Source organism: Triturus cristatus, chromosome 4_2 (genome assembly GCF_964204655.1).
Source record: "Triturus cristatus chromosome 4_2, aTriCri1.1, whole genome shotgun sequence".
Classification (NCBI taxonomy): Eukaryota; Metazoa; Chordata; class Amphibia; order Caudata; family Salamandridae; genus Triturus; species Triturus cristatus.
Window position 1 is genome coordinate 911,278,731 of NC_140586.1, and position 16,916 is coordinate 911,295,646.

A 16,916-nucleotide genomic window follows, 5' to 3' on the forward strand; every position below is an offset into this window, starting at 1 on the left:
GTCAAATTCATTGAATGTGCCAGTGCTTGCTCACTGTTGATTGAAAAGCTTTGATTTACTATACCTCGTAAAGTTATATTTCTGGAACCCTCTCATAGATCTTTTTGATTTTGGTGTCTAAAATACATAAAAATAAAATTTATTTTAATAAATTGATGTTGAATTTCTTTGGTGTCTTGTCCATTTCTTCTTCAATTGTTTTGGTGTGGTGTAAATGCGTTACCCTTGTTCCTTTGTATAAGCTAGGCTGATCAGAGCCAGAGTAACACAGGATCAAGCTAAAGGCTTGGCATATGAAATTGAAAGGTCCTACAGGGGTTGGTAAGTGTACTACATGGTGATGTTGCACAACCACATCACATAATACAACCCATTTGTTTTTTCTTCATACGCAAGTTGGCAACCGGGTAGGAGTTTCACGACGGCAGCTCCTGGGTTTTTGGGATTTAAATCGAAACTTATCCCATATCAGCCCTTGCCATCCGCTTCCATAGCAACAGCAATGCGCTATTATGAGAAGAGTAGAAGAAAGACAGGCATGAGGAAATTCTGATCGCTCCCCTGAGGGGCTTCAATGTTTCTGTCACTGCCTTGGATCCTCAGGGTCGTATGTCGCTCTTTATGGTCCACCTCTCGATACCACCACGGTCTGGTTAAGTTCACAGACTCAATGGAGTGATCAAGCGGGGGGAAGGGAAGGATGGGAACTGCGGGGAGGGAGACCTGTAAAAAAGATAACATCCACTAAGTCACAGTGATCACACATCAACAAAAGGTACCATAAACGTATGTGTGTCTATCAGCGTGCAACACAGGCCCCTTGTACATAGTTATTGTACCTGTAACAAAGAAAAAAGGCTTCCGCTTGTTTCGTCAGCAGTCCGTGATTAACAGGGTTCACTCATATCTATGAACAAGAACCACATGTGATTATCAAGAGCATACCCCCAACCCGTAATGCCCTCTCACAGTCTTGCCGAAATAACACTTACCCCAAGATGAGCTTAGCTTGGCTTTACAGGGGTGCAGGGCTGACTGGTATGCACGTTCCCCTGCAGTGAAACAACATAAACATAGAACCCACTCAAGAGTGGTTAATTAGAATTTGCATCCGCACTGAATTCTTCAGTGTCAACACTGAGTAGACACTTTACCTCCTCCGGCGAAATGCAATATGAATACAATGTTAGCTTTACAGCAGTCTGATACGTCTCAGTCAACAAAGGTCTACTGTAAGCTCAAGACGTCTTTGTAGGAAAGTAAAAAGATTCTGTCTTGTTTTTTATCGCACCTTACGCACCCCCTGGTATTCAATATCCACAGAGCCTGGTTCTAGCATTGAGCCCTGACTCTTCAACAGCAAAGTACGGTGCGTGATTCAGCGCTAGTACACTTTGTCCTGCTTTACACCTGGATCAAGCCCCCAGCCAGGAGTCCTCCTTTGATGCCCCAAATGAGGTTTACCTAGCTCCCCCGCAAGAATCCCCACAAAGGATTCCACCAACGGGGGAGGCACCTGGAATAGCACCGGGGCTAGCGTGCCGCTTCCGCTGAGACACAGTTAGACAGGATAAACAAGAAATATGTTTTCGGTGAGACGCACCCTTACCGGACCTCTGTAGGTTTCACCCTCTCCTGGACCTCCCTCCTCAACTCATAACTACCCGTAAATATGATTATTGGGAAATACGATTCAATGAGATCAATCATAGCTTACGCCATCTTAAGGATGATCTCCAGAGACTTACATCCATTACATCTGATCTATGGCTCTCGCATGGATCAAATAGCACCATGATAACTAGAATTGATTCCAATGCAAATACGCCCCCACTCTATGTTCCACACAAATCCAATATTGGATCAAATACGATACCATTCCCCATCGCTGCTTCTCACCCAAGATCTATCAAACAGTGAGATCTATGAACTCCTCTCTTATCAGACTGAAAAAAATATTGACAAGACTGGTCCGAATTAAATCCAAACCATCCAGGCGAACCCATTCAGAGAACCGATCTACAATCACAAAGTTGTAAACAATGACAACCTCATGCGCGTTAATATATCACAGGCTGCCTCTCATCACTCTAATAATCAGCTCAAGTGCATGCTCCTCAATTGCAGGTTGGTAAATGAACACGCTGCGGATATTTATGACCACATCCTCTCACGTATGTTTGATATAGTTATCCTCATGAAAGCATGGTTAAGCAGCTCATCTCATTCCATTATAGACCTCCTAGTCCCCCAACACAGTATTCAAATCAGAAACAATTGTTCTAACTACCTGTAAATATCTTAGCATCAATATCTCTTGCAACAATAAATCCATTTGTAATACACCCTCCAGGCAATAACTCACTGTTCATCAAACAGATCAAGGAAATCATCACAATGAATGATAATCTTCAACGGCCCCAGATCTTCCTTTGAGACTTTAACCTACACTAGAGCGACCTCAATGATAAGTCAGTGAACAGCCTAAAGGCCTTCCTATTGAAGGAAGTGACCCAATTAGGGTCACAGGGGTCACTCACGAACACCTCTCAGCCTTCCACACAAATGAAGAGTTGATCAGACACTAGAGAATATAAACCAAAGTTATTTATTAGTCATACACTCGAGTGGAGTCAAGTCTGACCAGCCTCCTTGGATTGTGGCAGAGGGATTGGCTCCCGTCAACATGGTAATACAAGATATACATTTCCAACATCCCTAAAGACTCGCCCAGACTGGAATTTTCCAGTCTGGGTGCTGATGAACAAAGAAGGTACAGAAGGATGGGCTACAATCCTGAAGCTGGGTACATGCTATCTTGGTTTCAAGGATACTCTGCCCGTGCCCATCTCTCTGAGAGTGGGAGCAGGCCTACTCACTGGGAAAGGCATGCAGAGACGGAATGATCTATTCATTTGTGCAGCAAAGCTCAACCTTGAACAATAAAGAGAAACAATCAAGGCTGTTTTTCTGCTGAGGCAGGCAGTGCAAAGCAGAAGCTTATTTTCGTTCATGGTACAAAATGGCATCTGGATACAAAATGGTGCCGCAAATGCTAACTTAACTTGCACAATGCTAGAAGGAGTCGATTAGACGTATTTCTCAGTCCAACAAACCCTCCTTTTAGCATTTGCTAACAATTTTGTCTAATGCTTGGAAACCAATAACTGCTCAAAAATAAATAAAAAACACTACTATATCTTAATACACACATTATTAATACTCAAAAATACCATCATCTATGGACATTAGGGGGCATATTATCAAGCCAGGCGATGAAATTATCACCGCTTTAGTGGCAGAAAACTGCCACTAAAACGGCGATAATGGGCTTGATAATATGCTCTATGGAATTCCAATGGAAGCCCATGTTAAATGTGAAGGATGTCTAACATGGGCTTCAATTGGAATTCCATAGAGCATATTATCAAGCCCATTATCGCCGTTTTAGCGGCAGTTTTCTGCCGCTAAAGCGTCGATAATTTTATCGCCTGGCTTGATAATATGCCCCTAGGTCGTGGACATCTTGCAACATCATGGCCGTAGGCTTAGCATCACGTATCGGTGCATTAGGTGTGTGTGTCAATTTTCCAACACAGGTAAGCACAACAAGCAAGAAGGCAATGTACGCATAGGTAACATGTTAAGATGACAGCTGCAATTATTATTAAGAATATAAGAATCTTCCACCCCTAGGATGTTATTAAACCCCAGAACCAACCAGAAAGTTCAGGTACCATTCTCTTGGAGGATGTCAGATGCGAGCCTATGCAACTTTTGTATAGCAGTGTATACATTAGGGGCGTGGTCTGGTATGTACATGCAACAACTGCTACCAATGATGTAACAGGCCCCTCCCTGATCAGCAAGGATGAAGCCTAACACCATCCTGTTCTGAAGAGCAACAAGCCTCGTAGCCTAGAGCTCAGCTGTAATATTTGTCAAAATACCTGCTGTTGTATTAATGGACCCTTCCACAACTTTGGTGAGCCGGTGATTGCTAATCTATTGGACATAGGGCCCCAAAAGGGTCAAATACCCTTCACAGCATCTGTGAACTGCTGCAGAGTGGTGTCTGTCTGGTCTATGTCTTCTGTGTTATAACCCTTCTAATTCAGAACAGATGGGCACTCCTATGCTGCAGTCGATGGTTCTTATGATAGTTGGACGGTGCTATGTACACTGGGGGAAGGAGGAAAGAGAGATAACAAACACCTGACCATCCCCTAGGAAAACAAACATAAGCTTGAGATCCACAAGCAAAGTAGATATTATGCGGTGGGAGCAAAGGCGGTCTAATACTCATGCTCAATGTGTATGTATAGTTGCAATTACTCTCATCCATGTTCACCGTCCCAAACCCACGAACAAAAAACCCAGCTGTTGTGTTGACTACTGGCACCGGTATTGCCTCATCCTGAGTAATATTGCGCATCTGGAATGCACAAAATTATTCAGTGACATTAAATCCCTGAAAATCCAACATTTCATTTTGAAGCCATGTTACATTTTTCTCTCTCTCATATACATTCATGCAGGCTGTTGGGGATAATGTATCAGTCATCGGTCCCTTGTTCTCCCGGGGTAAATCCTTGGTGGACACGTATATATTCTAACACTGTGAGATAATCAGCAGATGTCATATTCATAGTACAAGAATGATAATGAATGTCTACCATAGAGAACAATTCAAACTACCCCTCACAGCTGCCTAAATAAGACATTGACAGCAACAACAAGCTATCATTCTTATGTGTAACAGAAGGGAGCAGCCCGCATATCCAATAGTTTGTGACATTAGATGTGGCATGTGCTTGGTGGAGTGTTTGCAAAAACACATTATCTACGTATGTTTTTCTGTGTTCACCTTTATGGGGGGCCAAAGTACACAAACATGTGTTCAGGGGGAACAGGCGTTGTACCAACCAAAGAGTGCACAGGATACTGCTATCAGGGATATCAGGACAATTACCACGAAAACTATTTTACTCTTGGTAGACCATCTGGACCAACCAGACTCACTCTGCCTAAAACGTGATGCTGCAAATGGCTGTTCCTCCTCCATTATGGGGAGACTAAATGGATACATTTTAACCAGAGGAAAGGACATGCAATGGAGCCAATGACAAGAAAACAAAAGGGGCAAATGTTCCAAGTGTCCTTCAGAGCCTCACTGGTAGACTCGTATTGTTCATCAGTGTTGGCACTGTTGAGCACCGGTGGTGGAGCTGTTGGACCAACTCTTGAAGAATCCCACGTCCCTCAGGATGAGGCACCCCCCTTCCTAGGGGAGCATGCTCGATCAATCCTGTCCAATGTCCGAACAATACATCAATCTCGTCTCTCCCTATGTTACTGTTGCCTGACTTATCAAGTCCATCCCTGCTAATCTGATGTTTCCTTTGGTGCACTGTTCCTCCGTCTGGACGCAGATTATATCTAGCTATTCCAGGCACAGAGGGGTCTGCAAACAGGGGCTCAGACACAGCGGGGCCAATGGACAGGGGCTCAAGTACAGATGGGCCATCAGACTGGGGCTCCTGGATGGCCCTGATCTCAGGAGGCACTTCCTCATTCAACACTGCATCATATTCCTCCTCCGTTTGTGCCCACGTCAGCCGAGCATCCAAAAAAGAAACAAAACAGGGCACCTGCTCTGTTTCGGAGTCACCTACTCCGTCAAGAACCCACTGGTCAAAGGATAAAGGGAGAGGCCCCTTGCGGCAATGTTGGGAGTGGATCCAGTTCTTCCAGCCGGCCACCTTCACGGCAGTGTGGGTGGCGAGGAGCACCTGTGCAGGCCTGTTCCACCGTGGCTCTAAACTTCCTTTCCTCTGGAAGTGTCTGGTCAGCACAAAATTGCCAGGCCTCGGGTGTTGATGGTAAGGCTTCGTGTATCTGTTGGTGAAGAGAACGCAAGCTTTTAGTTAACTCATACAGGAAATCCACTAGCAAAGGGTATTCAATTTCTGAAAACTGACGAAGTCGCGGGACACCCCAGACATTCGCCGGGCATCTGAACATGACCTCGTACTGTGACAACCCTCTACTAGAAGGAGCCGTAGCTCTTGTAGACGAAAGAGCTAATGGTAAAGCATCGGGCCACTGCAATCCTGTGCTCTCCTGAATCTTTGCCAATTTCAGTTTGAGAGGACCATTATCCTTCTCAACCAGACCTGCTGACTGGGGGTGGTTTGCAACATGAAATTTTTGTTTGATGTGCAGACCATTGCACACCAACTGAATAACCTTTGAATTGAAGTGACTTCCGTTGTCACTCCAAATCATACAGGGCAAACCAAACAGAGGGAAGAACTCCTTTAGGAGTGCCTTTGCCAACACCATGGCTGTGCTCTCTTTAGTGGGATAAGCCACCACCCATTTACTGAAGGTACAAACAACCACTAGCACATATTTCAGATTGTTGACCCATTCCATTTCGATAAAGGCCATCTGAAGGACCTCGAAAGGGAAGGATGGAGGCGCAAAATTCCATGGGTGCCTTTTCCAGGATTATACATCATGCACACCATACAGTATTTGACTGGATGAGTAGCAACCTTGGGAATGTTGTCATTCTGCCATACAGGATCTAACAGTCTACAGATACCTTTTGCCCTAATGTGGGCTGGCCCATGCGCCATAGTGACCACAGGGAGGACATATTCTTTATTTTTCATTTTATGTATTTGTAGAGCACCTGAATCTCCCCCGAAGGGGTATCTCTGTGCTATGAACATGCAACAGTAGGCCAAATGAGGCAATAAGTTAGAACAAAACAGTTTTGAGGAGCATTCTAAATTAAAGGTGGTCAGGACATGGTCTCAGATGGGTGGGGAGCCGTTTCCAATAGAGAGGGGCAAGATGAGAGAAAGCTTTCCCACCCATCCTTGCTTTCTTAAACCGAGGAACCAGGAGAAGAGATTTGGTTCCTGAGCGAAGAGACCATGTAGGAATATAGTGATTACATTTCATATGCATCCGGTAACATCCATCTCTGTTTTTCGGACTTATCCGTCCAACACCCATCCTCATCTAAGCATTCTGTGCTTTCCTGTCATATCGCTAACTCCTCAATCGTCACCTCACTTTGGATCTCTTTCACATTGTCCAGCATGTCTACAAACATAGTGACCTCGGCACTCACCTAGTGGGACCAGCTACAAACATCCTCTTAATTTTTATTCGAGCTGTCTCCTTAGCTGTCTGGTCTGCAAATGCATTACCTCTTCCCGCATCATCAGCAATTGCCTTGTGGGCATTGCACTTTACTATAGCCAATTTCTTAGGAAGTGTCAAGGCGGACAGAAGCCTATGTATAAGAGGGCCATGTTGGATACGCATCCCATGGGAAGTGAGGAACCCTCTCTCTGCCCAGAAGGCATACTGGTTGTCAGTATAAATATTAATAGCCAGTCCCTCACTCAATTCTCATGCTCTAATAAGGGCGACCAGTTCAGCTGCCTGAGCGAACTGACAGGGAACTTGTGATGTCTCAACGACCGTATGCAGTGTAATAAGTGCATACGCTGCGCTGGTGGTGCCATCTGGCAATTTGAAACAAGAGCCATCAACATATAGTTCCCCTTGTGGGTCAGAAAAGAGAACATCAGTCAGGTCTACCCGTCCCTTCATCTCTTCCTCTGTCCGAAAAATACAATCATGTATATCAATTTCCTCACTCTCAGAAGGGAGGGGTAGTAATGTGGCAGGGTTCAGAGTGGCACATCTTTTTATCATGATATGCGGGACAAAGAGAGTTAGCTCATAACCAGTCAGATATGCACTAGTAAAGTGCTGTGTCTTGGTCTTATTCAAAAGGGTGTCCACAACATGGGGCACAATGACTGTGAGGTAAGTATCAAGTATGAGCCCAGCCGATTGTCTTATTGAAACGGCCACAGCCGCGACCGCTCTTAGACAGCTCGGGAGGGCTCTGGCGACTGGATCAAGCAAGGCAGAAAAATAAGCACATGGCCGTTGATTACCTCCAAACGCCTGTGTTAAACCGGAAAGTGCACAACCAGTAGTCTCGTGTACGTACAGCACGAACGGCTTCGCGTAGTCAGGCGTACCAAGCACAGATGCACAGCAAAGCGCAACTTTTAATTGCTCAAAAGACTGCTGATACTCAGGCATCCAAGGCAGGGGCTCATGCACATCTTTAATGGTTAACGCAAGCAAAGGCTTTATTAGTAATGAGTAATTAGGGATCCAATAGCAACAGTAGGAAGTCATGCCAATAAAAAAACGCGCATCCCTCTGAGTTTTAGGGATAGGCATTAAAAATGGCGCTGATGTGCTAAGGGGTCAATCGCCTACCCTCCTTCGACAGTAGGCAACCTAAATAGGTGACCTCCTGTCGACAGTATTAAAATTTAGAAAGGGACCCTTTATATCCACGGTGAGCCAAATGTAGCAACAGCTTAACCGTACTGCCTTTGCATCCCTCTTCAGTGTCAGAAGCTATTAGTATGTCATCCACATATTGACGCAATACATTACCTGGGGAAAGCGTGAGGGAGTCCAATTGGGCTTTCAAGGCTTGGCTATATACTAGGGCTCTCAGCATAGCCCTGAGGAGTGCCACAGAATCTAGAGCTTCTGCCAGCTAGGGTAAAACCGAACAAATGTCGGCTGTCAGGATGAATTGGATTACTAAAGAATGCATTTTTCAGATCAATGCTAGAGAAGAATTTAGCAGAGGAAGGAATCATTGTCAGAAGGGCAGTAATGTCAGGGACCACCGGGAACTGAGGGATCACTATTTTATTATCTGCGTGCAAATCAATCACAAAATGATCAATCTCTGGGTGGTCATCGGGTAGTCTGAAGGTGCCTTAGAATAGGAAGAATAGGACTATTACACACATTAGCCACTGTCTTCTCAACTACCCCCGACTCAATCAGATCTTGTATAATTCGCAGCAAAGCTTGCTCCCCCGCTTGTGGGATTTTGTACTGAGGCATACGAGGCAAAATAGCATTATCCTTAACTTTAATGGAAATTAGGGGAATTTGCAAGTGTCCTACATCCGTGTCAACTGTTGCCCCCAAAGTGGGTGGTACATCCTTAAACTCAGCAGAAAGGGGTGTATCTTTGCACAGACACTGCTTAGAGCTGACCACATTCGGACCCATTGTCATGTAAACACCTTCTGGAGAGCAAAAAATGGTCACATGCAACTTCTTTAATAAATATAGGCCCATTACATTTTGTCCACAATTTGATGTCAATAGAAATGGTGAATCCACAGTAAAAGGACCGATAGTCAAGACAAGAGGTTTGGAAATGGGGCTCACAACCGGTATGCCAGAAAATCCTACCTAAACATTATTTTGGCCAGACAGAGCTGCCCCGGGGACCAGCGAATGGGAAACAGAGCTATTCATTGCACCTGTATCCACTATGAATTTCTTAAATGAGCCTTGCAAATCCGCACTGACATAAGGACCACACTGATCTACAGGTATCTGGACTGGTCCCTCACCCTGCCCCTGGCTATCCTAGCTGTGAGACATCCCTGTCACCTCGTCCAGATCATAATCATTGTGATAATACTGTCTCCCTCGAGGTTAGTCAAAATAGTACTGGTCCGTGCGACCCTATGAGTTCCTATCCTCCCGAACCCTATCTTGATCACTTTCTTCATGACCCAGTCTACGAGAACCCCGTCCTCTGGGGACCACAACTTTCTGTAATATCACCGGACACTTGCTATGCCAGTGCCCTGCCTCCTTACAGTACGTACACTGATTCGGGCCCACAGGTGCAGCGCTCCTGCTATTACGGGAAAGCTGTCGGGCCGGACCAGCACCACTTTCCCTTCCATTTCCCCTAGACGCCTGCTGTAACAACACCTTCATCTTCAACTCCTTGTGCTTCTTCTCTACCTTCTTCTTCTCCTCGTTCTCCCTATATTCATAATACTGTGCCATACTCAATATAACAGAAGGGGAGGATGTTGTCCAAGTGCGCTCCAAAGCCTGCAAACGAGTTTCTATCTCAGGATGCATGTTTGTAATAAATCTATTAACAAATGATCCAACACCCCCTTCCATCGACAAATCCTGTCCACTAAAATCCAAAAAGACACCCTCAAACCAGGTGAAGAAATCTGACACACTTTCATCTTTCTTCAGACGACATGCCGTTAACTTGTCCCAATCTACCCTTCTTGGTGGAATGAGAGAGTGCATATACGTACTAATTTGGCCAGGCAAAGCTAGTATCTCTGCCTTAGGCTTTTCCCCAGGCTTCCTCTCCTTATCCCATGCTTTGATCTGATCCCAAGTACCGCCCAATTCCACAATATAGTCCTACGTGTGCACCTGCCTCTGAATGTCGACGGGCACCAGCAGACCTAAGAACATTTCAATATCAGCAAGCATCATTACTATCAATGAAGCAGCCTCAGTCCATTCCTTATAGTATGCAGTGGAATTTTTCCTAGGGTCAGGTAACTTAAGGGACAAAACATCACTCCTTTTCCACGGAGTGTACACCCATTGTTCTTGGAAACAGGCCTCTAGCCTCGGTTTAATAACAGTATTCTGTTGATCTCGTAGTTCCAGTAATTCAGGGTAGTATATGGGATGGACTTCCCTCATCGGAAAGTGGGACACTGTCTTCGGGCTCTTCGCAAAAAGCCTACTTCGATAAGCTACCAATGTTGCAACATTACCGAAAACCTCCTCTGGGGCCATACCAGCAGCATATACATTATCTCTGATATCATAAATAATCTGAGGCGCTACATTGTTGAAGCACAGTTCCCACAATCCAATCAATGTAGCCGACATGTGCTTAAGGGCATGCTGCTGCACAAACAGCTCATAATCTCTCATCACACTTCACACATCTTCCGTACAATAGATGGGGTGACGAGCTCACTGAGCGGTCTGATTGGCTACCGCCCTTTTCTCCTCCTCTCCCACATCAGATCGTATCAATATCCGCCCCAGTCGTTCCCTAGCAGTTGCCCAGGCCCGTCCCCCGATCCACGTACAGGCGTCCCGCTACCCAGTACTGTCTGGGAATGAAGGAAAAGGGAAAGAGTAGTAACAGAAGGAACAGGCACCAAAGTCGTCAATGGCTGTGTTGTGGGTATAAGGGCTGGAGAGAGGAGAGACATCGATACAATAGGCGTAGCAGGGAGACGAGCAGTTATCGCAGGCACTGAAGGCGAAGCAACAGAAACAACAGGAGGTGTGGCGGCCAAAGCAGCTGGGTCAGTAACAGAAGAAACAGAAACAAAAGGGGCAAAAGAGACAGATGACTGGGGCTGTGGCACAGCAGGGTATATTCTCTGCGGGGTGTATGGAGGCAGAGGTTAGGGTTCTAACAACGTGGTGATGCAGCGCGCGCAAGGTAAATTGTTTTATTTATTTAATTACTTACCTTATTCCTGTCCATCGTATGTCGGACTCCACTACCCCCCACCCTGCCCCTCCCCCGCACCGCCGCACAGCACTCCCTCGGCGAGCCGCCACTGTCTTCATCATACGCAACAGCTTTCTGAGTCACTGTCTGCATCCTTCCCTTTCGGGCCTCCTTCTCTGCTTTAATTCGTCTCTGTTTAGCTTCCCTTTGCCATGTTCTAAGGGAATCATCCATTGACTGACTACTTCTTTTTGCAAACAATTTATCATGCAGGAAATTATGCTTTTGCTCATCAAAAGTGCCTGTCAGCAGCCACTGCAACTCGGCACTGTCCCTCATATATTTGTGCCATAATGTATTAAACATAATAGGGCCAAGGCCATGCTTAACGTACATCTCAAAATTCGGAGTGCCTCCCGGAGGTGCGGGCTGACTCTCTTCCAATTGAGCATCATCAGAACAACAACGACAACTCACACAGCACATTTTACTAAAACAGGGCATTTTTCAACCAAAACTTGTTCACTATTTATGCGAGCAGATATGTGAAAATATCTTACCAAAGTTGGCCCTCAGACCTCACCAAATCAAAATCAAAGTGGTACCATGTTCACAAAGAACTCAAACATATTCAAGCGCTTGTCCAACAACGATCCTCAGACCATACCAAACACAAACCAAAGTGGCGCAACAGCCACAAAACAAAACCAAAGAAAACTCACCTTGTGCACACAGGTCAAATGACTTTATTCTCCACTGCGCCGACTCTTCAGACCAAACAGTCAGATCCAAGAGTTTCACCTTTCAGGACCCCAGCCGGGATGACCACTGAGGTTCCGTGTGGGACGGAACGACACTTTTGGGTGGTGACGAATATGGATGAGTTGGGTATCTACGAACCGCAAATGACGAGTATAGTGGGTGTACGCAGTTTCGCTACGCAACCACGTATGGTTCGTCTTATTTTTGGGTTTGTTCATCTGAACCCTCGGGTTCCATTTTAGATACGGCATCCATTTTGTTTCTTGCCCTCAAGTAGCCAGCGAACGGACTTTGTCCGCTTCGTGACCCTGGGACTCCCAAGCTTACACGAGGGACACGTGTTCTTTGGAGTATGACTTTTATGACGAGGGAAATGACACGACGAAGGCAGATGGCCCCGCTCAAGGCTCATCTTGCCGTGCCGGTCTATTGTTTCAGTCATGCATACATTAGACACGGTGTCTCTGATCCCGTTATCAAGTTTCCTTTACTACTCCTAACACTCTTCTCTAATCTGTTGTGCATCCTTGTCCTTTCTTTGCATCTGTTCTTGCCCCTTTTCCTAATGTGTTTACGATCAGGATGGAATGTGTTTTATTGCAGAGAGGGTATGTTTTTACAGTTGGGAACTGGCAATACTGTTGTAATTATGTTCCGGCCTCCTGAAACATGAACGCGACCCTTTTGAAGTTTATTGTGGGAACTGAGTTGTAATCTTTGTTCACTATACTGTTCTATGGGAAAAACGTGTATAAAAGGAGCGATCCACTTTTGCAAATTGAAGCAGTCTCCGAGAACCTACACGCTGTGTACTTCTTGTGACCTCTGTATCCCTGCAGTAAATAAACGCTGATCTCTGACGTCGCTGGAAGTGTCCCGTGTCTCTGTGTTTGGTACGCCAGAACAGGTAACCCACGAAGGTTTCAGGTGTTGTTCCCTGGCACCGCTGGGTCTTAGAAAAACCCAGTCCTTCAGTTGGCGCCCAACGTGGGGCGACATCAACGGTACCGGTCCAAAGCCCGACGATCGTGAGGAACTTCGTGTGAAATCTCCGAGGGAAGGTGCACCCCGCTTCATCGATCCAGTTGTCGAAATAAGTGGCCCGACGTCTTTTCCCGCGAAGATCCCCGCCTCCTGACGGCTGCGACGGACTGATGCCCTGACTGTCGACCTGTTTTGGCGCCTGGCGTAGTCCTTTGTACGGCGAGACGATAGACGGGCCTTCCTGGTGACGCCATTGTTCTTTCAGTTAAGTATTTGTGGGTCGCTCCCAGTGTTCCTTTGTTGTTTGCATGGTACCATAGCATTCGTGGTTCTTAGTTGTTGGGTTTTATTTGACGATTGCAATTGCCAAAAACCGAGGGTCTCGCAAACTTTTTGCGAGGATATCATAAATTCGATAGCCCTTGAAGTTTGTAAACTCGGTTAGTGTGCGCGATGCCTAGCCGTAGTACTTTGTTTGGGTTTCTCAAATGTTGCAGAATGGATTCCCGGCTGGAGGATTCATGTCCGATACCTCCGGTTGGAACTCCAATTTACGAGCTCTATAGTCGCCATGGTGTGGGTCCTATCGTGTATAATGAATATTGGGTCCGCTACACTAAAAATGATGGCGTTCTTAGTTGGCCATCTCATGGTAGTTTCGAAACTGCCGTTTTAGATAATTTGGAAGCTAAACTGTTTAAAAAGAAGGCTAGGCCGGCCATGTTTGATTCCTTCCGGTTATGGCGGAAAGAGGCCAAGCAGAAAGAAATCAAACAGAGTAAGAAAAATAAAAGAGAAGGTGTTATTGCGGTGATGCAAGATGCTGAACAGTATCAGCGAGACAAAAATGAGAAAGAGCAGGAAGTTAGTGCTCGACTTCATCATATGGCGGTGGATAAATGTTATCCGGTGCTACCGTCTAATGTCGATAAGTTGGGAGAAGAACCGATAGAGGATTCGCTATTGTCTTATCTATTGAAATCACCACCTCCCTATGCTCCCGATACTCTGGGTCCTGTGATTCTACCTCTTCCTCCACCTGCTGTTTTGGCGGCCGCTGGTCAGCCCGCCGTTCCTCCCGCTCTCCCGAATCCTCTTGTGCCGCAGATACCGGCTTCTCTTCCTACTGCGCCTTTTCAAGTCCCTCCTCAGTCTGTCGTTCCCACTACTCCTGGTGCCGCGTCTACTTCTGTTGCCTCCACCCCTACTGTTGCTGCGCCTGCATCTTCTTCCTCTTCTCCTTCTGTTTGTAGTCGTCTCCTGACTGCTGTTGCTACTCTTTATTCTCCGCTTTTTGGGCCAATACTCGGCTCGACTCTTTCAGATGCCGCTCAGAGGCGCAGTCAGCTTCCTGATGATAGGGAACGTGAATCGCTGGTAAAAATGGCACGTAAATGGATTCGTAATCCTGTTAAATACCCTTCGCGTGTAGTGTTTGAAACATTTTCTCAGTTTAATGCGCCCACTCAACGATTCGTGTTTGAGGAATTGTGTAAATCGTTGAAGGAGGAATGGGATCATGATGTGGTAGATAATGTACCGTCTGAGGTTTCTGAGCTCCAGCATCAGTTCACAACTGGTGTGATCGTAGGTGACAGGGTTCGAGAAGCTCTAGAACGTTTGTTATCATTTCGATGTACAGTGCAACCTCGAGCATTGTTGAAGGAAGAGACTGCAGCGTGGATGGCACAACCTGGTCAATATCCGATGTGGGAAGTTCCCCCAGTATGGATGCCAGGTGATCCTGCTGCTAACCCTGCTGTCCCAGGCCGTTTTCAGAGAGTGTGGATACACCTCCCTTGGAAACGATCGAAAGTTTTACAGGTGAAGCAAACTTTGCCTGATCCCCGTAAAAATCCAGCGGGTTATTATAAGGAGCTGTCCCAATTGGTGGATGCTACTGTTATGAACCTTGCTGATATTGACATGTTGTTTGGCAATGTAGTGCCTCAGCCGATTTGGGCGAAAATTCGTCACGAGAATCACGCGGCCGAGTTAGGCGGTGACTGGGCTGCCCTTACAGCGGCAGACGCTCAGCAAGTTGGTGGGGCTAAGCCTGAGCAGCTTATTGTGGAACTGCCCCAGAGGATAATTACCCTTATGAAAACGCTTATGCCGGCGATGCGCGTCAATTGGGACAAGTTGGCCGCGTGCAAGCAAAAGAGGGATGAAAGCGTTTCCGATTTCTTTATGAGATTCGAGGAAGCATTTGTCGATCATAGTGGCCAGGACATGGGTTCAGAAGGTGGTCAGTGGCTGTTTGTTGCTAAGTTTGTATCGAACTTGTTGCCCGAACTTAGCAATAAGTTGAAAAATTCTGAGAGTTCATGGGCTGTTTCTACCACTGCTCAAATATTGGCTACGGCCCAATATTACGAAAATAGGGAAAAGGAGGAAAGTGAACGTGCAGATAAGAAAACAAAGGATCTTAAAACTAAGGTCTTATTGCAGCAAGCGTATCCTCCGCGCTCAAATTTCAATGATTCGCAACAGCCAAATAGATCGCAATCACAGTTCTCTAGATCGCAGACGCGAAATGACTCTCCCGCACCTCGTTTTGTGTTGGGATATAATCAATGTGCGCATTGTCGAGGTGAGGGCCATTTGAAGTTTAATTGTCCGGTTCTCCGTGATAGGAATAATGGTGTGTCAGCTCGAGGAGGTCGTGGTGGTCCTCAACAAGCTTCACGTGGTAGAGGTCGTGGAGTTACTCAGAATCAGGCCGAGCGTTTTGCCACTTCCTCAGACTCGCAGAATTGTTTCGATCGACGTGAACAATCGTCCGGTAGATCTGCACAGTATCATGTGGATGACTATTACGTTGAGCGTGATGTTGATACGGATGGTATCTACTAGGACAGCCATAGACAAAGGAAGGGAGAAGTATCAGTTCCGGTTGATCAGAGAGGGCCTTATGTTGCAGTGGCCACATTGGGCGTCGTTGAGCCTTTTCTGTTGGACACTGGTGCAGCAAAAAGTTCCATTATGCATTCGAAACTCCCTGGTGCGCCTTTGTCTGGCTTAACGAATGTTTCCGTTGGATTCTCTGGCGCCCCCGTTAGCAATCCAGTTTCTAGCCCCTTGCCCCTTACGATTGGGTCTCATGAGTTAGAAGCTCCTTTGATTTTGAGTACTGGTTGTGGTGAGAATCTTTTGGGCTTGGATTTGTTGAAGAGGTTACATGCGACTTTGTACTGCTCTCCTACGGGTGTGGAGCTTACATTGGGTGAGAATGTGATTTCCCCTATGTATCTCTCGATCGATAAGCTCCCACCGGAATTGAGTTGTCTTCCGGTTTCTTTGTGGGCAACAGGTCCCAATGATGTGGGCCTGCTGGATATCCCACCTTATGTTGTTCAATTGAAAGTTGATGCGCGCTTACCACGCATACCCCAGTATCGTATTTCCCTTGATGGTGAACGAGCACTATTAGCGATCATTTATGATCTGATCGGTAAAGATGTTATTGAGGAGACACGAGGTAACGTGTGTAATAGTCCCGTGTTGCCTATTCTGAAACGAACTGATCCGTCCAAGCCTCCCGTGTACCGTCTGGTTATTGACTTACGGGAAGTAAATAAAATTGTTGTCCCGCAGTTTCCTGTGGTTCCAGACATTACAGCTTTACTGACTCTGATTCCAGCCTCTGCATCATGGTTCTCGGTGATCGATCTGAAGAATGCGTTCTTTAGCATTCCGATCGCTGAGGAAAGTCGTGATTTGTTCGGATTTTCGTTAGGAGGTCGCAGTTTTCGGTTCAAACGCGCACCTCAAGGCTACTGTGAGA